Genomic DNA, 25,336 nt, shown 5'->3' on the forward strand with positions numbered 1-25,336 from the left:
ATCACCTCAAGACAGACCAAACACTCTTTCATGCGGATCATCGTCCTTGTTTCCTTGACCCAGCGATCTTTGGTAGTCGACATTACTCTTGAGACCAACTCCTTTGTTCCTGCATTCAATGTTGCAGTTGTCGACCCATACGCCTTTAACTCTTTGTAACCGGAGAAATTCCATATCGCAATTTTAACAGTGGTACAGTATTCTAATCTTCCGATTGCCAAGATCCAATATGACGAGCTTCTTCCGCTTAGCCCTTCCTGCATTTCTCACCATAGCACTGAGGGTCATGACCTATCGCTTAGCCTTGAGTTGCTAGAGCATTTTTGTTCCTGTCGAGGCTATTTTTCCTTCGTTAAGTGCTCAGCGCCTTTGGTTCTTTGAGTCTTTGCAATCGTGGTGCCAGCCCAATATCAGAACCCCCTTATCAAAACTTTTTCAAGTATCAAGTGTTACAAAGTGCCGACATCCTCAACCTCCGATATGTCAATCTCCGATATGATGTCATCGCTCCATGTGGCACCTCATGAGTGGTGACACGTGTCACCCAGATTTGTCCCCTTAGGCCCCCTCAAAACGCCAAAACTGCCTGCCATGTGTCCTTCCGTACTGCCACGTCATACTGATGTCAGATGCCATTATAGCTTATCGGGACCAATCATATGCCACCATGTGTCTGTTGAAATTTCTAAGTATTACCCATTAGAAATTTTATCTATATTCTCTGGTTTATTTCGCCTACTTGTTTAATTACTAACAAGTTATTTAACCATATAAATACTAAAATAAACACAATACAGTCTCAACCATCTACAGATCAGTAGCTGAAAGAAATGAACAAACACACAAGGGACACCATTATTTTTGGACAATCGTCCCCGGAAAAACCCAACTTGGGAAAATCGGTGCAGTAGTTCTGAGGGTTTTATTATTAAGCAGCTTTTCTTGAGTACACTAGGTGCCAAACTGGCTCACCTAACAAAGATAAATAATCTAGCAGTAATACCTCTCTTCGAAAGAAGATATTTTGAAAGTCTACCCCACGAAACCCTCTCCAGCATAATCTGAAGCACTACATCAACCCTCTTGGCCTCTGCGTCAGCCTGAAACCCTCTGTGTCAACCCTCTAAGGCTCTGCATAGCCTCTCTGGCCCTCTGCATCACTTCTGCAGCCTCTGCGTGGATGACGTCGGCCCTTCTGGCCTCTGCGTGGCTCCCTCTAGCTCTGCACCTGCCTCTCTACCTCTGCGCTGGTATTCCGGCACTATCTCTGCCTCTCTGCCTCATACTCACTGCCCCTTGCTACAAATTTGATCACTAGTTCAATTTCTCTTAGCAAACCCCGCTCTATAAAATCGAACTGACTGATCACTCTAGTGTATCTCCAACTGACCCTCAAGCCTTCTCTTATACTTTTTCTGTTAAGTCTTCAACGGCCGAGATTACGTCTCTAATCAACGACTAAGATTAGATTTGGCTTGATCCATGTCATTTAGAACCTTCTAACCCAGTTTTATATTAATACCCATTAATATTTTTATTTTCCTAAGTTTAGACTTAGGAACCCATTAAAAATATCAATTATTTAAATATCTCCTTCATCGAGTAGAATTTCCCCAAACCATTTATGGGTCTTAGACATCTCGTGTGCTTTAGCGTCTCCACCAATTTTCATGGCTAGAGCACATCCGATGCTACCCCAAATCAACAATGTCCTGCTAGAGGAGAGAGAAAAGGACCCGTCCGCCTTTGGTTTTGTGATGAAATCCTTTGTTAACCCTTTGTCAGCGTTCCCAGTGGTTTTAGCACTATCAACACATTATGCATATCGCAACTTTTTGAAGGTTGTAACCTTAAGAAATTCTGATTCACCGACTTGTCAACCTTCCAATGTGTCGATGCTCTAATATTCAAGACCTCTGATATGCTAAGTCACCAGATTCGTCCTAAACCCCCTGCGAATCCCGAATCCGGCAAATCCGACACGATTCGGTCCGGATTCGTGTCCAAATCACAGGACACATCGTGTCCGTTTCGGACACGTCGTGTCCGAGGGCGTGTCCCGATTTTCAAAAGCGTGTCGCGTTTTTAGGACACGTGTCCGATTTCCAGGACTCGCTAAGCTCAGTGCGGGAATGAAAAGGGCATGTTTGCTCATTAAAATTGTCATTTGGCAAGTGATTTGTGCTGTTGGAGCAAGGAGTAAAGCATTTTGGCAGCTTCATGATCAAGTCTAGGCCCTAGTATTGATATGCTATTCATGGTGATGTTAAATTCTTAAAGTAAAAGTGGCATTCTCCTTAATCTTCATTTTCATCCTTTTACTTAAATTTTTAACATTACCATGAAATGACTCAGGATGTTTGAGAGTGGTTCCGGCCTCATTGGATTTCATATGGAGAAAGTAGAATTTTAGATTTCATTCAAAATCCAGCAGACTTAACAGTTTTTCAGGAATTCAAGATTCGATGGATTGCGATGTTTCCATTGCATTTTGTCATGTATTAGGGTATGGAACTCATATTTAATCAAGAGCACCAAACCAAGAGCTTCTGAATATGTCGCTCCCGCTCCCGTTTTCGCTCCCGCTCCCAAGTAACACTGTTCCTGATGATATGGGTCTGGACACCACTGTTGAGTTGGCATTGGCCAACATGGATCTCAATGATGCAGTGCTAGAGCCTGTTAGATTTGATGCCTTAGAGGGGTCAACCTCCATACCAGCAGATGCAGAGGCGACTATGGATACAGCGGAGTAGGAGGATGTAGAGGAGAGCAGTGGGGACCATGATGATGGGGATAGTGATGCTGATTCTAATGTTGATTGATGCCTTGAGGCTTGTATACCTGTAGTTGTTTTATATTTTCTATTTCTATTTGCCATTGGCATTGCACCAACACTACCTATGTAACACATTTTGATTTGATGACTTAATGAGAAAACTACAGTTGTCAGTGTGTTTATCTTACTATCTTGTAGTTGTAAGTTGTCTTTCAGTTATGAATTATGAATCATGATTTAAATTTTTAATAGATTTATCATTTATGTGACCAATACCACTGACATTTATTTGAATTTTGTATGTACTATGCATGCTAAGAGCTATAGATGAAGATCTATGTTTGAAATCAATAAATTTGTATCATTAACTAAAATTTGTGTAAGAAATATGATAATATCTAATTTTTAATATATATGTATATTTTTTAAATATATATATATATATATATATATATATTTTAATAAAATAATATATAACGTGTCCTAACGTGTCCTGTTTCGGGGGGTCAGCGTGTCCGAATCCGACACCACGAATCTCGAACCCTACGTGTCCCGAATCCCCGTGTCAAGTGACTTAGCTGATATGCGATGCGCTGATATGCCTGATGCTTTGATGTTGCGATCGCCAATATGCCTGATGCTATGATGTTGCAATCGCTAATATGCCTGATGCTCTGATGTCACGATCGTCGATATGGCTGATGCTCTGATGTTGCGATCGTAAATATAGTTGATGCTCTGATGTTGCGATCGTCGATATCTCTGGACCTCTAATATTCCTTCCTAAGGCTTCAATCCTTGAACTTCAGCAGACCATATCTTTTGATCCAGGAGTCCATTTTTGGACTTCCACATATCGTTGGAAAGCTTGTTCATAGCACTTTCCAATGGAGAGGGTCCAATTTAGGCTTTGAGTCCTTCTGCTACTTGGAAAATGACTACAAACTCCTCTGCTCATTTACTATTTGGAAAGATGGAAACACATTTTGCAGTAAGTGACAACATTAGCTCCAATTGGGGATAGTGCCTTGTTGGCAAGGTGCTGAGAACCTGCAGACTAGTAGCCTTCACCATTGGGCATGGAGTCAAAAATATATCGAACCTATAAAACCAAAAAATCTCCATGGAACTTTATTTGTTGGGAGTCCATGGAACATAGTGAGCTTATTTATATACAACTCCTTAGGGATAGGGCTTAATTCACCCAATTAAGGTCAACCTTCCAATGATACCAGCTTAGCATCTGAGTACTAAACCTTATGCCATTGTTCTCTTGGAAGTTAACAACTAAAACAAGCATGCACCATTGCCCCCAAACTGATATTTGATGCTCAACTCTTTTAATCTCCTCCATGAACCTTCTAGTTGGGCTTGGAATTGATATATATTGTTGCGGGCCAAAGAAAGATGTTTACAATAAGATTCAAACAGTGGAGTCGCCAAGGTGAGAGATCTTCAACCCACACTTCCCTTGCTCACCTGACAGAGGGAATGTAAAAATTGTCATACCTCGCGAAAAATATTCAGATTCATTCCCCGGCAGCGGCGCCAGAAAGATGTTGTAGCTTTTACTATTTCCTGTCATACAATTGTTTCCAGATGATATCGAAGCCTCGTAGAGGCAATCTCTGGGTCGATAGGAGACCAGTGCCTAGGGCATCCGAGAGGAGTGCTTTTGAAGATTATCTGAAGGCTTTTTGCTGCACTTCATATGTCACGTAATTGATTCAATATCCCTTCATCAAGGTAGACTCAAACAAACACATAGATCGAAATAAACACTCGTAGATATGGCTAATCTCAAAGAGAAATGTGTTGGTTGTGGTGGCCGACACACAACAATACACAGTTTAACATTGTTATTGTAATATAAATGAACAAGAAGAAGGAAAGGAGGGAAATCGATGTAGAGAGTTGGACATAACACAGAATCCTAAGCAACAATCTCTAACAGAAATATGGAAGAGTGAGGAGGTGAAAATGCAGTAAAAGTGGAGCGCGAATTAAGATCTCGAGCACTATGCCTCATAAACAAATTTGTCACAAATTAGCATACGTAAATTTGTACTTGCATACACGTATTGTAGGCTATCAAATAACACAAGTAAATCCGTGATTACACAGGGACTCCAGGCTATCAAATAACACGAGTAAATTTGTGTTTACACAGGTACTTCTCATTACTTAGCAGCATACATACAACCATGAGAGAGTGAAACCGGCAGCGTCATCACACAATTTCAGAAGAGGAAAGACATATATCAAATGATATACAAAGGGGAAAACATATTGCATATTGCTCCAATTGGAATCAACCAAACTGCTTCCTTAATCTTTGAAGATGGAGTCCAAATCACCAGTCCATTACATTTAACAACTGTATATGCCCAAGCACCTTATGAACAAGCAAATTGAACAAAAGTGGAACCACTCTCTCTGCAAACAGAGCTCAGAACTTGGAAAAGAAAAATTTGAGCCTCTAGAATGCAGAAATTGGGAACCACTCTTAAGTGTTTCTTCCCTCTATTTATAAGGAGAAGGGGAACTTTGAACAACAGTTACAAAATATCTCAGCCGAGCTCTAGTTGTCTAATCGACTAGTTGTTTCAGCGTGCAAAAGTTCTGTTGCCCAAAATGATTACAATCGGATTTGATTTTGTTCTTGAAAATGCAAAACATACAAAAGAATAGACATAAAGAAAACTGAATGATGGTTGAGGAAATATCTCCCTGCCATTCCTGTGATGGCCTCTGATCAGGCCACGTCTTTGCCATGATGTTCCTCTTTAGTTGCTCGGCCAGTTCACCTGTCGTTTTTGCCTTAACTACTTGAATTCCCCACTCTCTGGAGTTGGGAGCGATCAACTGTCAGTTGCTTGTCACAAAGCAGAAACAGAGATCGACCTGGCAATCTTTCATTGCCTGATTGCGTGGAGCTCCATGCTGAGAAATTAATTCTTAGGTGACCTACACACTGCTTCCTGAGTCCCATACCTCCATTTACTCACTGAAGACGTGCATCAAAGCACAGAGATGGCTTGTATCACCTCAAGGCAGACCCAACACTCTTTCCTGCGGATCATGGTCCTTGCTGCCTTGACCTAGCGATCTTTGACAGTCGCCATTACTCCTGAGACCAACTCCTTTGTTCTCGCATTCAATCTTGCAGTTGTCGACCCATACGCCTTTAACTCTCTGTACCGTGCTTATCGAAGAAATTCCATATCGCAATTTTCATAGTGGTGCAGTATTCTAATCTTTCGATTGTCAAACTCCGATATGACAAGCTCCTTCTGCTTAGCCCTTCATGCATTTATCACCATAGGACCGAGGGTCGTGACCGCCACTTAGCCTTGAGTTGCTAAATCGTTTTTGTTCCTATCAGGGTTATTTTTCCTTCATTAAGTGCTCAGCACCCTTGGTTCTTTGAGTCTTGGAAAATGACTGCAAACTCCTCTGCTCATTTACTCTTTGGACAGCTACAAACACATTTTGTAGTGACTGACAACACCTTCCCTGCCATTTAAAAGCCATGAATTGTCCCAAGAGATTTGTGACATAGGTTACTAATTGCATTAACCATTGTGCTCCTAACACCAAATCCATTCCATGAAAAGATATGTTGAGATTGGTAGCTTGGGAGGTACTCCAAACCCTAGGGTACAGGGTTGTGGAGGAATTGGCAGCACAAAAGGGCTTTGTGGTCTAAGTACCCAAGCTTGGGCGTGTGAAACCAAGATGAATATTGATGACTTGGCACTTGGAGATGATAGAGCACCCTTAAAGGAGCAAGGGGCTGCTTAGAACACCAAGAGAGCCCTTGTCATTGTGGAGAAATTAATTTTTATGTGTTTTTGTGTGGGCTTGTGGCACAAAAGACAAGTCGGCCTAGACTTAGAAGGTGCCCTTAAGGGCTAGACGTTGCCACAACAGAGTCAATTGTCAGCATGTTTTGTCTGCCTTCCGCTGACATGGCTCCCTATCACATCGTAAACCCTTCGACCAATCCATCCACTGTCGACTATACCTATTCCTCCGTCACTGGCTATTGCGATTTCCTCTTATAGCCACCACCCAAGTTGCACCCTCGACACCAATCCGCTACTCGTCAATGTGACTCGATCGATTAACCCTTGTCGCAGCCACCATAAACAATGAGCCAGTGATTCATACTGCTTTGAACCGTAACATCACATTGCTATATATATATATATATGTGTGTGTGTGTGTGTGTGTGTGTGTGTGTGTGTGTCTTTTTAACTCACCTTATATAGTAGTTATATATAAACTAATTATATAATTTATAATTATATTGTATAGTTTACGCTTATATAATTTTATAATTATTTTTAAAAAAGACAACAAAACTACTTAATATATATATATATATTGCTAGATTATAAAATTAAAATTAAAATTAAAATTAAAAAAAATATATATAGTAGGGTCAAGTTAAAAAAGAAGGTTAAGCTGAATAAATATACACCACCACATACCCTACCAATGTCTGCATCTATGACGATGACTGATTTTAGTGAAAAAATGATAGATATTGAGAATAAGGTTACCGAACATTCTAATGAAATCAAGGAGCTCCAGGATACAACAAAGAGAATAGAGAATCAGCTCAAGCAAAATCATAACGAATTTAAAAAGGATCATGCAATCCTTTCAAATAAGGTGGATCAAAATCATAATGCAGCATCAATAGCTCATGATCAAGCAATGGCAATGTTGAACTGTATTTGTGACAAGTTGAAAATTACACCTGATCAAATACCCCAGAATAATGAAGCTATTCAACATCCAAATTCTTTGCATACATCAAACTCACATCAGATCCCTGAGTCTCCAAAAGAATCTTACATGGCCAATCAACAGAATAGTAACACGAATTTTCAAAATATGCAGCTATGGAATCAATACTCAAATATGCAACTCTTGAATCAATACCCCTTCTTCACCCCACTAGTAGTTACATATCAACGAAGAGCAAAACTTGAGCTCTCAAAATTTGACGATAACGAGAAATACAATGTTGCATGGTTCAATAACAAAGAAGAGTATTTAGAGATTTACGGTATTTAAATCATCAACAAAACTTGTATCTTGATGCTCTTATGCCTTCCCCCATCCTTAATACGCCTTCCTAAACACTTCCCATCACTCTTATCCCTCAAAATCATCACTTTTCTACAAACCCTAGTCTATTGCTACGCTTTTGACACTTTTCTACACTAGGCCTGTGTTTTGCCCTTTTAGACCCCTTCCCCTCAATGAATCCTTGAAATTCCAGTTTCCCCTACTTCCTAACATCCCTCCCTACCTCCCAAAATTTTCCTAAGAATTTAGAAGCCCCCTATCCCCTTTATTTCCCTCCATTCCTATAAATTTCCCAAATCCCCTGTTTTGCCTACACTAAACCCTAAGTTCCTCTCCCATTGAGCTAGGGTTGGTTGTGGAATCAAAGACATCTGAGCAGAGGAGGCCAAAGGGAGGTAATTTTAGCAAGAATGAGGCCATTCCAATTCATAAACCTCATGTCTCCATTATTTTTCAGGAAGTCATTCCAAGGGACAAATCATTTGCCATACATAGGGCCAGTTTTTCTTCAAACTATGTTTCAGACCAAACAGAGATGAATTTCACAAAAGTGAAAAAGTTTTTTATCCATCATAGGCCAAGGATGAAAAATCTCCTTCACTTTTAACACAGGTGTCATGGTTTTGGAGAAATGTCAAAAATTCAGTTGCTACAGGAGGGTTGTTGCACTTCTAGAGCGACCTTGGGAAAATCAATTTTTCTCCTAATTGGATTGTCCAAATGACTTTCTTGATGAGTCAAATGATAACTAGACAGAAAGACATTTCCAATGAGCTATCATGGGCTCAATTTGGAGTTTAGGAAGACCTCCAAAAGTTCCCTGAAATAGCACACTTCATTTTTTCACCCTCATTTTTCACTTTTTGACCAATATTGGGAGAATGGAGTTTTGGGGGGTAAAATCAAGCCCATTTTGAAAACCAAAGGAAGTTTTGGAAACTAGACAGGATAAGCTTTCCAATGAGCTATCCTAGGCTCAATTTGGACACCGGGAAGGCAGGCAAAAGTGGGTCTGAAGATGGCGCTACGCGTTTGACAGTTGGCCTAGTTTTTCACTGTTCTTCTCCAAATTTGATTTTTACCTATGGGAAATCAATATTTTACTGATGTAATTGATATGATTGATGTAATTATCATGTTTTTACTATTACCTAGGGTATGTACATTAGGTAAATGGCTTCCATAAGATGTAATGACTCAGTTTACTTAAGTTATGGATGAGTCACTTTCACCACCCTACACTCTAGCTATCAGCTCAGTTTTTGTTGTAACTGCTCCTCCTCTCATGGATTCGACCCCTGAGGCTAGGATGAGTTGGTTTGATGCCTATATCATGTAATTTTTCAATCATTCTACAGGTTGGACTCCATTGGATATTGTATTAGTGTTTCAGACTTTGGCATGGAATATATTGGATGAGTTGTATCTATTTTAGTGGGATTCCTGTGGCATGGTATTTTGATATTGTTTCTTCTTTAGTTACATGTGTATCAATGTTTTGTATCTTCCTTGATCCATTTCACTTCTAAATATGTTTGATTTTCAAGGTGTGATAAGCAGAATGCTCTTTTATGCTCTATTTTGGGAGAATCATCATAATTTGTTTGATTTCTTCAATTTAAAAAGAATTCATGATTTTCGTACTTTTTTAGCACCTCACCAGTCTAAACTATTTCACCACTATACTACAAAGTGTTAAAGTAACTTGCCCACTTTGCTCCATCAGATGTCTGCAATTCTGATTCTCTTTTGCCTTGACCTAGTTCACTCTGTGACCTAATTCACTCATCCAGTGACTACCCCAATCAAATCAAATCAAATCAAACAAACCTTGAGCTACTATATCTAGCCTAAAACCCTAATCCATCCAGCGCTCTTGGCTATGATCTTTTGGAGAGAGCCCTCTCCGGCTTGGTAGGGCTAGCTACCAAGTCAAAAGGTTGGTCTGTGGTTACCTCAACTGGACTCTTCCTCAACCTTGGAGATCCGGAGGAGTGATAACATACTAGCGACATTGTCGGGGACGCAAAAGATCATATATTCCCTGGGAAAGAACGAAAAAGATCAAATTTGATTGATGGTGAACAGTGATCAGACACATATGAAGGTTCAACCATTCACCTGGCGACTCCCACTTGATCAGAAAACTCCAATAGTAGCAGGATCCAGAAATCGAAATGAGTTTTCAATCCAAAAGGTATGCTCCTATCCATCGAGAACATGTTTTGGGCTTTCCAAATCGTATGCCTCAGGTAGATTGGCAAACATACTTGCCAAAATTCAGAGATGGAAAAGGTGATGATGCTACACTTCATTTAATAAGATTTCATATGCATGTGCGTAAGTTGAGGATTAATTTTCATGAAGATTGTTTAATGAAGATGTTCATGGTCACATTAGAAGAAAGAGCATGGTTTTGGTATGAAAGCTTGCCTCCTGCTTGTATTTATTCTCTCAAGGATTTTCACTCAGTATTTTTTGAGAAGTATAGAGAAGCCTATCCTTCTTTGCTTTTGATTGAGGATTGTTGTGATCACTTTGAGAATTTTATTCAAGAGCTGGAAAGTGCTTATGGCGATGAAGAGTTTATGGATGATGAACTCTTAGATGCTTTGAATGAAAACCCTTTTCACCACCATGAGAAGATCATGGATTCTACCCTGGATGATAGCGAACTTGAGCAGAATTCTTCAAAAGATGACAGTGATCTTCCATCATACGAAGTTGATAATAATTTGCAGCAGTCTTGCCAATCTTCAAGCAATCAAGATATATATAAAGATGTTCTTTCCAGCTACCCTTCATTCCTTTCCTCTTCTGAGTTTTTAATTCAGGAAGAAATATGTGCAGATCAGAATTTTGAGTTTGCTTGTATAGAAACTCTAGAGAGTCATGATTTATCCGTTGAGGTCAAAAACAATGTACAACAGGTTTGTTGTCTTGAGTTTGATGAACATGTTCAGCAGCCTTCAAATGATCAAGATATAGAATTTTTTCAAAGCCTAGATGATTCTTTTTCTGATATACATGAAAAGCCACTTGTAGATATTTGTGTTGATGCTGATTTGGCTACCTCAATCGAAGATCTACAAGAACATACAAATCTTGTCTCTGATCTAGATGGTATGGAAGATGACATTGCTGCATTTCCATTTAAGAAGGATAACCCAAATGAAGAAGAACAATCAGCCATTATATTTGAAAGCATCTTCCTTCCTTTTGTTGATCCACAAGAGGTAATGCTTCATGATTTCCAAGACCCCTTGGGCAGTCTTTTGCAAGCATCAGAAAAGGTGGAGATTGTTTTGTTCACCAACACAGGTTTTGAACTCAGGTTTCATTTTGAGTTGCCATTTACTCAATCTTTCTTTATGCCTAGTGGAGCTGAATACAAGCATCAATCAAGTAGTCATGTACTTGATTGGTTACACTGGATCTCCGACTTCACTTGATCAGATCGTTTATGGATCAGTTAGAGTAGGTAAGGTGTGATGAATAAGCTCAACATTCCGAGCATCTTTTTCAGTGTCAATTTCTAGTAGGGTTTGCAGTTGATGGTACAATTCAGTTTTCAGTCAATTTCAAGTCAATTTCGAGTCAATTTGTGTTATTTGAGTTGTCATGCATCTCAGTTTAAGTTTTTGACCGTATTGGCCCACATGGTCAGGCACTTGGTCTACGGTGTTCTTGACACCTCCAAGGAGCTGCCATCCCCAATAAGGCCAATGTTAGAGTCAGTATTTGCATACTGCCATCGATAGTCAAAACTTCTCTTTTCATATTCATATTAGGGTCTCGTCCAGAAATTTTTTCATTCCACCTAGGCCCTCATTCAAAAATTTACTCACTGATGGTAGCCCAAAATAAAAAATCACACTCCCCTCTCAAAAAATTGATATTTGTTGGCCCACCTTCATGTCTCTTGCTGAGCATACATTGACTATAACAGCTCATTTCATCATGTTTTGTGTCAGTCAATTCCACCTGGAGTTCAGTCATTCAAGGTCCCATTAGGTCACTTAGGATTCATTTTCCAAGGTCCAATAAAACTCCATTTCACTGCATAAGGCCAGCAAAGTATGAGAGAAAAGCAAATAATATCCCTTTTTTCAATTAAATAAGGGTTTACAAGCATGTAACCATGGTTGCTCAAGTTCCAAATTTGATTTTTAAGGAATTTATTCTAGTTTGTAATTTTTATTTCAAAAGAGATGTAATAATTTTTATTTTATTTATGTAATTTTATGTTTGTCATATGTAATAAGTCACTATTCTAAGTTGTTTACTCAATTCCATTGTCAATATCATCCAAACACAAGTCAAAGTGAAGATTGCCAAAGCTCCAACATCATCCACCTGCAAAGAAAAACGTCAGAAGTCAAAGAGCATTAGTGTGGAAATTTGAAAAGTGACATCAAACATTCGAAAATGGGTTTTCAAAGCATAAGTCAAACCCATTCAAGTATAAAAGCCCTCAAAGACATCAATTCAACATTCATTTGCACTCCTACACTCTCAAAACATCCTCAGCAAAAGGGAATTTTCGAGTTTTAAATGAAATTGTGCAAAATGGGGGCAGAGGACGCGTTTTTGAACTGGTGTTGCGCATTTGCCTTAAAATGTTGCGCATTTCCTAAGGACATTGTGCGCCTATTAAGAGTGTTGCACGTTTGACCAGATTGTTGCGCGTTTGCCCGAAAATGTCCAGAGATTTCCCAAAGAGCACTACATCGTCTCCAAGCTTCAAAATGTGTCACCAACATGCTCCAGCAAACAAGTAGGTTGAAATCATATCACTCCTCTCCTCGACAGCTGATTTATATGGTGTTTCATTGTGTTTTGGTGTCCTACTAAGTTCAAAACCCTAGTAACATAATCCCATTCCTAAATTTCCTTTCCTAGCATACCACTACCATTCCTACATTTCAAAACTACCCCCTGTCACCTCCCTCATATCACACATCCCCACTTCCATCTCCTCAATTTCCTGACACCATTCCATACTATCTACACCTACATTCCATTTCATCATCTCCCTAGGGCTTGACTCCAATAACTCATGGCAGAAGAAGAGAACAAAAGTCATAGTGAGGAAGAAATACAAGAGAGGAGGCTATCTAAGAAAGGAGGGAGAATCATTAGACATGAACCAACGAATACCAGAGAACTCTTGGCATCTCCCATCACTATGACATGCTTTAAGCATGTGGGCTGTTTTGAGTTTTGTAAGAAAGTACAAAGGATCCAACATTATCATGTGTTGACCAGATTATTCATCACCAACCTCCATGACAACCAGGTAACCCTTGTTGGTGTCACCTTCATTGTATCTCCTGCTATCATATCAACTACCTCTGGGATCCCAAATGTTGGGGAAAAATGGTTTAAACAAGGAGAATTGGATCATTTCTATTATGAGCCATATCTTAAACCAAGGTACAAGAATGAGAGAAAGAGGATTTTTCCTTTCTCTTACCTCCTAGACAGATATGCTCCCATGATGAAAATCATCATGAAGTACTTCACTTGTGAGGGTAGGTTTTCTAGGCTTTATTCCTATCATATCCGGCTACTCATGCATTTCACAAGAGTCAAAATGCTCAATATACCCTACTATCTTTACCGAAACATTGATAAGATGTCATTCATTGCCCAAAAGAAAGATTATGATGATGAAATGCAAAGTAACTTACACCACTCCCTCATCAAGATGATAATCCTCCATTACCTTGATCAGCTTAACATTGCATGGGACACCTTTATATCCAATGAGATTTTCACTATCCCACCTATTCAACATGGCCAAGAAGCACCTTCATCATCTCATCCTTCCACATCCATTCCTCCACCTCAGCCTACAATTCATATATCATCACCAAATCAATCTCTTTCACCCACCTCACCACTATCTCCATTTCACATTGATATTGGGTCACCTAGCAAGGGTGAAATCAGCAAGCCTAAGAGGGTTGATTTGGGCATAATGGTACATACTTATCAGGGAGGCCATAAGCAAGTGTTTGCCCCACATATTGTGGGAGGGACCTTACCTTCTTCATCAGCAAAGCAGGTAAAGAAGGGCAAGAAGAAGATGACAAAGACAGAGATCCAGCCGCAGGAGGACTGATCCGGATTTAAACAGGAACGCAACAAATTACAGAGATAACCATAAATACAGAGATGCAATAACCATAAACACATAGATGCAGCGGAAATAATGATTCATTTCATTAATGGAAAATACTGAATATGATTACAACCAGAAATGGAAATAAACCAGCTAGGGCGATGGTAGCTATCTCTGAGAAGAGATGTGCGGCTACATGCCTCTGAACTGTTCCGAACTGTGTTACAATGAGGCTCGAAGGCCTATTTATTGTTGAGAAACAATGAAAAACCCTTCACATCCCGAAACCTAACCCTAGAAGATGAAACGCCAACTTGTGGGCCCCGTTTGGGTAAATTGGTACATCAATTTCCCGGGGTCGTAACTTTGGCATACGATCTCCGTTTGACGCGTACGATAGCTCGTTAGAAAGATCTATCCGAGTACTACCACTTTGGGAGGCAACATGGGTCCATGGACCCATGTTGCCCCAGAATCCCAAAAAAACGTCGTTTAGGGCCTCAAAACGGTTCCGGAAGTTCAGGACCCGAAAAACTGCTAAAAATAGTAAACTGTGCTACAATTTAGGAAACTGAAAAGACTGAAGAGATAGTTGTGGGGGTCCGAATGGGTTGGTGGGTGGCCACCAACATCTACCTGGATCATTCCTCCCCCCTTAGGAAGCAATGGTCCCCATTGCGTTGAGTTCCTCCATCTGCTGAACTTGTCCTGCAATCTCTGATGTGTCCAGTGATGGTGGGAAGCATGGTCGATGATGGTCCACATTGAATACTCGGTGCAAGCGAAGGAATGGAGGAATGATGTGCTTCAAAGCATTGTTGCCCATAGCCTTGGTACTGTTGTGAGGACCATGTCGAAGTGGTCGGAGCTTCTGATGGGCTCTTGTAAGGCGTTCTTTCTGCAGATGTAACCAGAATTTGTTGCCCACCTGAAACTTGTGTGGTACCCATGTGGGTGAGGAGAAGTTGTTCCTGTGTTTTATCATGACCGTATCCCTTTTCTGCTGCTGCTGCGTGGAGGAACCCTTTGCAGGGGTCATGGATGTAGCAACGATCTTCCCCTTACTTTGGGAGTGAACCAGGTAGATGAATTTCCTAGTCTGTGATATGAGCTTGCTGCCTTTTTTGGTAGTGATCAAAGATGTGGCGGTAGGTGGGGCTACCTCCGGTATCCTGTATAATGAATTATTCAAAGAAATAATGACAGCACGAGGCCTTGACTCATACACAGCATGTCGCCTCCACAAGTATGGCTGGCCTAACAATACATCACAAACATCCAGAGGTGTAACATCACACAATACCTCGTCTGTGAAGGGTTTGATGCTGTAGGAAAGGCGGCACTGCTGGCGAACTTTGAGATCTCGTCCTTCATGAAGCCACCCGATACTGTATGGATGTGGGTGAGGTGTAGTCGGTAGGCCCAACCGCTTCACGACCTCTGCTGAAATGAGGTTCTTTTGGCTGCCACTGTCGACAATGAATTGCAGCGGCGAACCCTTCACCCACATCTGTGAGTGGAAAAGACGCTCCCCTTCCTCTGGATTTTCGGGTTCATCTTTCTGGATCTTGGCGGTGGCAACAGTGGCGCTGGGATCCGCATCAATGATCTGCTTCCCTTTGCCAGTCCCCTTGTCGAGTTCTGGCTCAGGGTCGGAACATGCATCTAATTCGGAAGCCTTCAACTCGGCCACCAGCGACTGCTTGGTCCGACACTCACTTGTGTTATGAGTGGGACTCTTGTGGAACTCACACCACTTTCCTGTGTCCTTCTTCGGCTTCGTGGTGTTGTTCTTTTCTTGTGGCTTCGACGGGTTATCTTGGGTCACCCCGCCTTTGGGCTTCAGATTTGCAGATCCAAAGTCTCGCTTCTTCTGTTTGAACTTTTGCTCAATTTTGACAGCGTATCGGTATGCTGTGCCGAGTGAGGGGATGTTCAAGAACCCCATCTCTTCCTGGATGTATCTGTGTAGGCAGCCGCGGTATTTGAGTACCAGATGCAGCTCAGAATCTTTGATACCCAACTGTGTGCGAAGGGTATGAAAAATGTTTGTGAACTCTGATACATCTTGGTCTCGTCCCTGCCGCAATGTGGTCCATTTGATGTATTTGTCCTCATAGCTTCCGACAGGGTAGTACTGCTCTTTGATGGCATCCCAGAAGTCATTCCAAGTGGGTGCGGCTGAAAATAGTGAGCCTGTACTTTCATCCTTCTGCTCGCAGTAGGTTTCCCACCAGTCCTTGACGTGGGGGGCTGCTTTGAGAAGAGCGAAAACAATCTTTTCCCGACTTGAAAATTCATGAACAGAAAAATACCCATCTAGCAGATTTAACCATTTATCTACGGCATCTGCGTCTATTTGACCCTCGAAGATGGGGATTTCAAAATTAACTTGTACCTTGAACGGTGTGGTGTTTCCAGAGTCGCTGTTGGAAGCCGATGCGTCGCCTCTGGGTAGGCGCTGAAGGATTTGCGCAAAGCTATCCATCATCGTTTTCCTTTGCCGCTCGAGCGCTTCTTCGAGCAAGATTTTGATAGGATCTCCTGCCCCCTCGTCTTTCTTCTCATCCGCCATGGGAGGCCGTCGGGATTTGCGAGGCTGGTCTTGCAAAGGTTCGACCAGTTCAAGCCCTAACTCCTTATATCCCGACCTCGTTGGGGACATGCAAAGAAAAACAGAGAAAAAGCAGACCGCTTTGATACCACTGATCCGGATTTAAACAGGAACGCAACAAATTACAGAGATAACCATAAATACAGAGATGCAATAACCATAAACACATAGATGCAGCGGAAATAATGATTCATTTCATTAATGGAAAATACTGAATATGATTACAACCAGAAATGGAAATAAACCAGCTAGGGCGATGGTAGCTATCTCTGAGAAGAGATGTGCGGCTACATGCCTCTGAACTGTTCCGAACTGTGTTACAATGAGGCTCGAAGGCCTATTTATTGTTGAGAAACAATGAAAAACCCTTCACATCCCGAAACCTAACCCTAGAAGATGAAACGCCAACTTGTGGGCCCCGTTTGGGTAAATTGGTACATCAATTTCCCGGGGTCGTAACTTTGGCATACGATCTCCGTTTGACGCGTACGATAGCTCGTTAGAAAGATCTATCCGAGTACTACCACTTTGGGAGGCAACATGGGTCCATGGACCCATGTTGCCCCAGAATCCCAAAAAAACGTCGTTTAGGGCCTCAAAACGGTTCCGGAAGTTCAGGACCCGAAAAACTGCTAAAAATAGTAAACTGTGCTACAATTTAGGAAACTGAAAAGACTGAAGAGATAGTTGTGGGGGTCCGAATGGGTTGGTGGGTGGCCACCAACATCTACCTGGATCATTCCTCCCCCCTTAGGAAGCAATGGTCCCCATTGCGTTGAGTTCCTCCATCTGCTGAACTTGTCCTGCAATCTCTGATGTGTCCAGTGATGGTGGGAAGCATGGTCGATGATGGTCCACATTGAATACTCGGTGCAAGCGAAGGAATGGAGGAATGATGTGCTTCAAAGCATTGTTGCCCATAGCCTTGGTACTGTTGTGAGGACCATGTCGAAGTGGTCGGAGCTTCTGATGGGCTCTTGTAAGGCGTTCTTTCTGCAGATGTAACCAGAATTTGTTGCCCACCTGAAACTTGTGTGGTACCCATGTGGGTGAGGAGAAGTTGTTCCTGTGTTTTATCATGACCGTATCCCTTTTCTGCTGCTGCTGCGTGGAGGAACCCTTTGCAGGGGTCATGGATGTAGCAACGATCTTCCCCTTACTTTGGGAGTGAACCAGGTAGATGAATTTCCTGGTCTGTGATATGAGCTTGCTGCCTTTTTTGGTAGTGATCAAAGATGTGGCGGTAGGTGGGGCTACCTCCGGTATCCTGTATAATGAATTATTCAAAGAAATAATGACAGCACGAGGCCTTGACTCATACACAGCATGTCGCCTCCACAAGTATGGCTGGCCTAACAATACATCACAAACATCCAGAGGTGTAACATCACACAATACCTCGTCTGTGAAGGGTTTGATGCTGTAGGAAAGGCGGCACTGCTGGCGAACTTTGAGATCTCGTCCTTCATGAAGCCACCCGATACTGTATGGCTGTGGGTGAGGTGTAGTCGGTAGGCCCAACCGCTTCACGACCTCTGCTGAAATGAGGTTCTTTTGGCTGCCACTGTCGACAATGAATTGCAGCGGCGAACCCTTCACCCACATCTGTGAGTGGAAAAGACGCTCCCCTTCCTCTGGATTTTCGGGTTCATCTTTCTGGATCTTGGCGGTGGCAACAGTGGCGCTGGGATCCGCATCAATGATCTGCTTCCCTTTGCCAGTCCCCTTGTCGAGTTCTGGCTCAGGGTCGGAACATGCATCTAATTCGGAAGCCTTCAACTCGGCCACCAGCGACTGCTTGGTCCGACACTCACTTGTGTTATGAGTGGGACTCTTGTGGAACTCACACCACTTTCCTGTGTCCTTCTTCGGCTTCGTGGTGTTGTTCTTTTCTTGTGGCTTCGACGGGTTATCTTGGGTCACCCCGCCTTTGGGCTTCAGATTTGCAGATCCAAAGTCTCGCTTCTTCTGTTTGAACTTTTGCTCAATTTTGACAGCGTATCGGTATGCTGTGCCGAGTGAGGGGATGTTCAAGAACCCCATCTCTTCCTGGATGTATCTGTGTAGGCAGCCGCGGTATTTGAGTACCAGATGCAGCTCAGAATCTTTGATACCCAACTGTGTGCGAAGGGTATGAAAAATGTTTGTGAACTCTGATACATCTTGGTCTCGTCCCTGCCGCAATGTGGTCCATTTGATGTATTTGTCCTCATAGCTTCCGACAGGGTAGTACTGCTCTTTGATGGCATCCCAGAAGTCATTCCAAGTGGGTGCGGCTGAAAATAGTGAGCCTGTACTTTCATCCTTCTGCTCGCAGTAGGTTTCCCACCAGTCCTTGACGTGGGGGGCTGCTTTGAGAAGAGCGAAAACAATCTTTTCCCGACTTGAAAATTCATGAACAGAAAAATACCCATCTAGCAGATTTAACCATTTATCTACGGCATCTGCGTCTATTTGACCCTCGAAGATGGGGATTTCAAAATTAACTTGTACCTTGAACGGTGTGGTGTTTCCAGAGTCGCTGTTGGAAGCCGATGCGTCGCCTCTGGGTAGGCGCTGAAGGATTTGCGCAAAGCTATCCATCATCGTTTTCCTTTGCCGCTCGAGCGCTTCTTCGAGCAAGATTTTGATAGGATCTCCTGCCCCCTCGTCTTTCTTCTCATCCGCCATGGGAGGCCGTCGGGATTTGCGAGGCTGGTCTTGCAAAGGTTCGACCAGTTCAAGCCCTAACTCCTTATATCCCGACCTCGTTGGGGACATGCAAAGAAAAACAGAGAAAAAGCAGACCGCTTTGATACCACTGATCCGGATTTAAACAGGAACGCAACAAATTACAGAGATAACCATAAATACAGAGATGCAATAACCATAAACACATAGATGCAGCGGAAATAATGATTCATTTCATTAATGGAAAATACTGAATATGCTTACAACCAGAAATGGAAATAAACCAGCTAGGGCGATGGTAGCTATCTCTGAGAAGAGATGTGCGGCTACATGCCTCTGAACTGTTCCGAACTGTGTTACAATGAGGCTCGAAGGCCTATTTATTGTTGAGAAACAATGAAAAACCCTTCACATCCCGAAACCTAACCCTAGAAGATGAAACGCCAACTTGTGGGCCCCGTTTGGGTAAATTGGTACATCAATTTCCCGGGGTCGTAACTTTGGCATACGATCTTCGTTTGACGCGTACGATAGCTCGTTAGAAAGATCTATCCGAGTACTACCACTTTGGGAGGCAACATCGGTCCATGGACCCATGTTGCCCCAGAATCCCAAAAAAACGTCGTTTAGGGCCTCAAAACGGCTCCGGAAGTTCGGACCCGAAAAACTGCTAAAAATAGTAAACTGTGCTACAATTTAGGAAACTGAAAAGACTGAAAGAGATAGTTGTGGGGGTCCGAATGGGTTGGTGGGTGGCCACCAACATCCACCTGGATCAAGGACGACCTCCATGAAACAGAGCAGGATTTTGACTTAGTTGACCTAAGTGAACATGATGACAGTGAAGGCACAAGCATTGTCATCAAAGAAATGGGTACACTCATAGGAGAGCTCCAAGTCAACTTGCAGAGGGCAAAATATGTCATTTCGTACTATAAGCAGGAAAACAAGCAGTTTGAGACCAAACAAGAGCTCATGGAGATTGAGCTCATCAAGTCAAAGAGGGAGGCTGAAAAGACTAAGATTTTACTTGATGAAGCATATGGAGAATATGGTGAACAGCTTGATGAACAGGTGCCAAGAAAAAGGCCACGGACTAGAGGCCTAAAAAAAGCATTGAAGTCAGAGGAACAAAAAGAGGCTGAACTAGCCAATCAGCTCACCCTAAATGAACAGTTTGCCAAAATGATGAATGAGAGCCAGGAGTATTGGCTCGAGAGGGTAAATGGTCATCTTGAGAAACTCCTAAACAAAGCCAAAAGGGATAATGAAATTCACAAGAAGATGGCTAAACATTACGCCTACAGAGAAAGGATTTCCAAGGCAAAACTAAAGCTACAAAGGAGAAGATTGAAGCCTTGACTAAGCAAGAGGAGAAAAGGAGGCTAGACATTCTTGCTGAGGCATCACTCCATAACTCAAACACATGATCAGCCATCATCCCACCAATTTTGACAATTTTTAAGTAAATTTTGCAAGTTGTGAATTTTTGTGTTTTTTGAGGCATTTTTAGCACAGTAAAAAGGTCAAACACACAGCACCTAGGGTGTTGCGCTCTTTTTTGGGGCATCTAATGAGCAAAAGGTCAACATCATTGAATTCAGAGTGATGAGGGCATGCACCCTATGCATTTGCTAGGCATTTGGAGACAAACAAGTCAGTCAAAAAGGTCAAAAACCACCAAAAAACCATGTTTCTACCTCATTTATGGCTTGGGCGCTGCGCATTTACCAGTCTTGGTTTTTGACAGGGCAAATGATCCCCAATTTGAAAATTGAAGACATGTCTAGAAAGTAGACTTGAAGGGCTTTCAAACAAGCCATCTTGGAGCAAATTTGGACACCGGGAAGGCACCCAAAAGCAATCCTGAACTTGGAGGGCGTGTTTCACACTAGGAGGGCGCATTTGACAGTCTTCTCCAATTTTCTGAGTTTCTCTCCTATTTTGATTTTCACCTTGGCAAATGATGATTTTACCTATGTAAATGATCAAATTGAATGTAATTATCATGTTTTACTATTACCTAGGGTAAATGCATTAGGTAAATCAAGCAGATGAGGTATAATGAATCAGTTCACTTAAGATAGGAATGAGTCACTTGGACCATCCTACAATTTAGCGATCAGTTCAAATTTTTGTGTAATATCTTCCTCACCTCATGGATTCGACCCTTGAGGATGAGGGGAAGTGGTTTTCATGTCTATTTAGTCCCTTTCTTCACCATAGACAAGGGTTGGACTCTCTTGGATGTTGTAATAGTGTTTCAGACTTTGGCATGGAATATATTGGATGAGTTGCAGCTATTTTGGTGGGATTCTTGTGGCATGGTAATTTGATCTTGTTTCTTCTTCAGTTTCATATGTATGAATGTTTTGTACCTCTCATGATCCATCTCACTTTAAGTATGTTTTATTTTCAAGGTGTGATGAGCAGAATTCATCTTTGTATGTTCTGTTTTGGGAAAATCATCATAGATTGTTTCATTTCTTCAGTTTAAAAAGAATTCATGATCCTCATGCTCTTTTTAGCTCCTCACTAGCCTAAACCATCTCATCACTATACTACGAAGTTTAAAGTACCTTGCCTGATCAGATGTCTGCAATTCTAATTCTCTTTTGCCCTGACTTAGTTCATTCTCTGACCTAATTCACTCATCCTTGTGACTACCCAACCAAATCAAATCAAACAAACCCTGAGCTACTATATCTAGCCTAAAACCCTAATCCATCCAGCCCTCTTGGCTGTGATCCTTTGGAGAGAGCCCTCTCTGGCTTGGTAGGGCTAGCTACCAAGTCAAAAGATTGGTTTGTGGTGGCCTCAGCTGGACTCTTCCTCAACCTTGGAGATCCGGAGGAGTGATAAGAGGTTCCAAGGTGTTAAGGAAGAAGAGTTCTTACCAGCATTCACCAGGCTGCAACAAAAAGGAGATGTGGACAAATACACTAGAGAATGGGAAACTCTAGCTACATGAGTATGTGGATTATCAAATACTCGTCTCATTGAATCATACATCACAGGACTTCAACTACATCTCCAAGTTTAGCTTAAGCATGACATCACTTCTATAGAAGAAGCAAAACAAAAAGCAAAAGCTGCAAAAAAGAAGATCAAAAGGATATAGTGGCCAAAATTTGAAAGAGTATATTTGAGACGAAGATTTTCCCAAACTGCTAACACAGATAATACAAAATATGTTCCACAACATCTACATGAAGAAGAAAAAACTAATTTGGAAATGCAAAGAATGAGAGAAGGTAAGTGCAAACATTGTGGCAAAAAATAGGATTCTAAACATAAATGTGCTAAGGGGAAAGAGACCAAGAACTTGTATACATGTGAAGCAACCAGATTCAGACAGTGAAGAATCAGAGGTAGAAGAAGTTGAATATTCTCCACAATTTTCTCTAGAACCAGATAACGAGAATATTCCACTAGTGTCATTATCAGCGATGACAAGTATATCTCAGCCCCAGACATTAAAGTTAAAAGTACATATCAAAAAAAACAATGTAATGGTATTAATAGATACTAGAAGCACCCACAACTTTTTGGACTCAAATATGGTGAAAAGGCTCAACATTTTCGCATATCCCATGCCCAACATGAATGTGATGGTAGTTGACGGAAAGAAAATTGAAGAAGTAAGAAAATGCCATAAAGTCAATTTACAGATTCAGGACTATAATCTAGAATCTTTGTTCTCATTGTACCATTAGGAGGAGTGGATGTGGTCCTATGTATCCAATGGCTACAAACCTTAGGCACTTACTCTACCAACCATCAAAAGCAATTTATAAAGTTTACATGCGAGGGGAAGAAATACGAGTTATTTGGGTTCCAACCCCCTCAAAATCAAATTGTATCGTCATACCAGATGAAGTTGATCCAGAAGGGAGTGCCAACGTATGTAGTGCAATGTCATCAAATGGAGATGCTAGCTTCAAGATTGGTTAGCAAAGAAACACCGAAAGTTCAAGAACTACCACATGAAATTCAAAAACAGAAAAAGGTGTTCCAAGATCTTCCGAAGAAGATGCCACCTTAAAGAGAAATAAAGCACATAATCAAAGTCAAATCAAGGTCAAACCCTGTCAATATCAAGCTGTATAGATATCTACATCATCAAAAAACTAAAATCAAAATATTATTCCAAGATTTTTTGAAGTGTGGAATCATCTCAAAGAGTAGAAGCCCTTATGCTGCTCTAGTGGTTCAAGTCCGAAAGAACAATGGATCCTTTAGACTGTGTGTAGATTATCAAGTAATGAACAAGGTAATGATTAAGAACAAGTTTTTAATCCCTTTTATAGATGAAATGCTAGATGAACTTCATGGAGCCCAATATTTTTCAAAATTGAACTTGAGATCGCGATACTGCCAAATCGGAATAAGTCTAGAAGACATAGCAAAGACAGCTTTTCGAACACATGAAGGTCATTATGAATTTAAGGTAATGCCCTTCAGATTAACTAATGCCCCAACAACCTTCCAAGCCACCATGAATGAGGTATTTTGTCTGTATCTAAGGAAGTTTGTGCCAGTGTTCTTTGACGATATTCTAACCTATAGTAAAACATGGAAAGAGCATGTACAACATCTAGAGCAAGTTCTCACTATATTAGAAGAACATTAGTTCTATGCAAAGATGTCCAAGTGCACCTTTGGAAAAGAAGAGGTAGAGTACCTCAGACACATAATATCCAAGCAAGGAGTAAAAGTAGATCCTAATAAGATCAAGGCTATAAAAGAATGACCCAAACCAATTAACATCTCCAAATTAAGAGGATTCTTATGGTTGACTAGGTACTATCGAAGGTTTATTAAAAACTATGCCCATATAACTGCACCCCTAACAAACCTTCCAAAGAAGAACTCATTTCGATGGGATAATGAAGTTGAAAAGTGTTTTGAAAACTTAAAGGAAATTATGTCTAATGCAGCTGTATTGTCAACTCTAGACTTTTCAAAGCCATTTGTAATTGAATGCGACGCTTCAAGATTTGGCATAAGAGCAGTGTTAATGCAGGATGGTCACCCAATCGCGTTTGAAAGCAAGAAGCTCAACAAACGCGAACATCTCATGTCTACATACAACAAGGAAATGCTCACCATTATGCACGCATTAGCCAAGTGGAGACAATATCTTTTGGTAAGTAAATTCTTAATACTAACGGATCATAATAGTGTTCAGCACCTCCTCTAGCAGAAAACACTCTCTACAGACCAACAAAGATGGATCGAAAAAATTGTTGCCTTTGACATGGATATATTACATAAGAAAGGAAAAGCTAACGTAATAGCAGATGCTTTGTCTAGGAAAGATGAAGAATCATCATTACTTGCAATTTTAGTTGTCTCAAAATGGCTTAATGAAATTCGAAGTGAGTATGCAAAAGATCCAGAAACAAGTGCTATAATCAATAACCCTCCTCAAAATTCAAAATTTGAATGGAAAAACGATATTTTGTGGTACAAGGGGAGAATATACCTAAGTCCAAATTCTAAATTTAATGCCAACATTCTCAAAGAGTCCCATGACTCACTGTCAGCTTGACATGTAGGTTTCTTTAAAACCTACTATAATGCACGCCAATCATTTTTCTGGAAGGGAATGAATAATGATATTTAAAAATATGTAGCAGAATGTGATAAATGCCAGAGAAATAAAAATGAGAACATTATGACACCTAGATTGCTCCACCCCTTAAACATTCCAAATCAAAAGTGGGAGGAAATATAAATGGACTTTATCGAAGGGTTACCTGTGTCTGATGGTAAGGACAAAATTCTCGTAGTAGTCGACAGACTCACCAAGTATGCACACTTCATTGGAATGAGGAAATCAGACTCGGCAAAACAAATCGTCGAGATATTTTGCAAGAATGTCTACAATTTACATGGGTTTCCCAAGGTCATTGTTAGCGATAGAGACGCCATATTCAAAGGCAAATTCTGAATGGAATTTTTCAATCATATAGGAACCTGCCTCAACATGAGTTCAGCTTACCATCCTTAAACATATGGCCAAACAAAAGTTGTCAAT

General features: G+C 41.2%; 1 protein-coding gene across 5 annotated transcripts in view; it reads right to left on the bottom strand.

Annotated features, from left to right (window-relative positions):
- The window catches only part of LOC149211019 (mRNA export factor GLE1-like), a 532,145-nt gene that overhangs the window by 243,199 nt on the left and 263,610 nt on the right, over nt 1–25,336 (bottom strand). The gene's annotated exons all lie outside the window — the stretch shown is intronic.

Source organism: Pinus tabuliformis, chromosome 1_2 (genome assembly GCF_031772625.1).
Source record: "Pinus tabuliformis cultivar Carrire ecotype Pingquan chromosome 1_2, CPIR1, whole genome shotgun sequence".
NCBI classification, from domain to species: Eukaryota; Viridiplantae; Streptophyta; class Pinopsida; order Pinales; family Pinaceae; genus Pinus; species Pinus tabuliformis.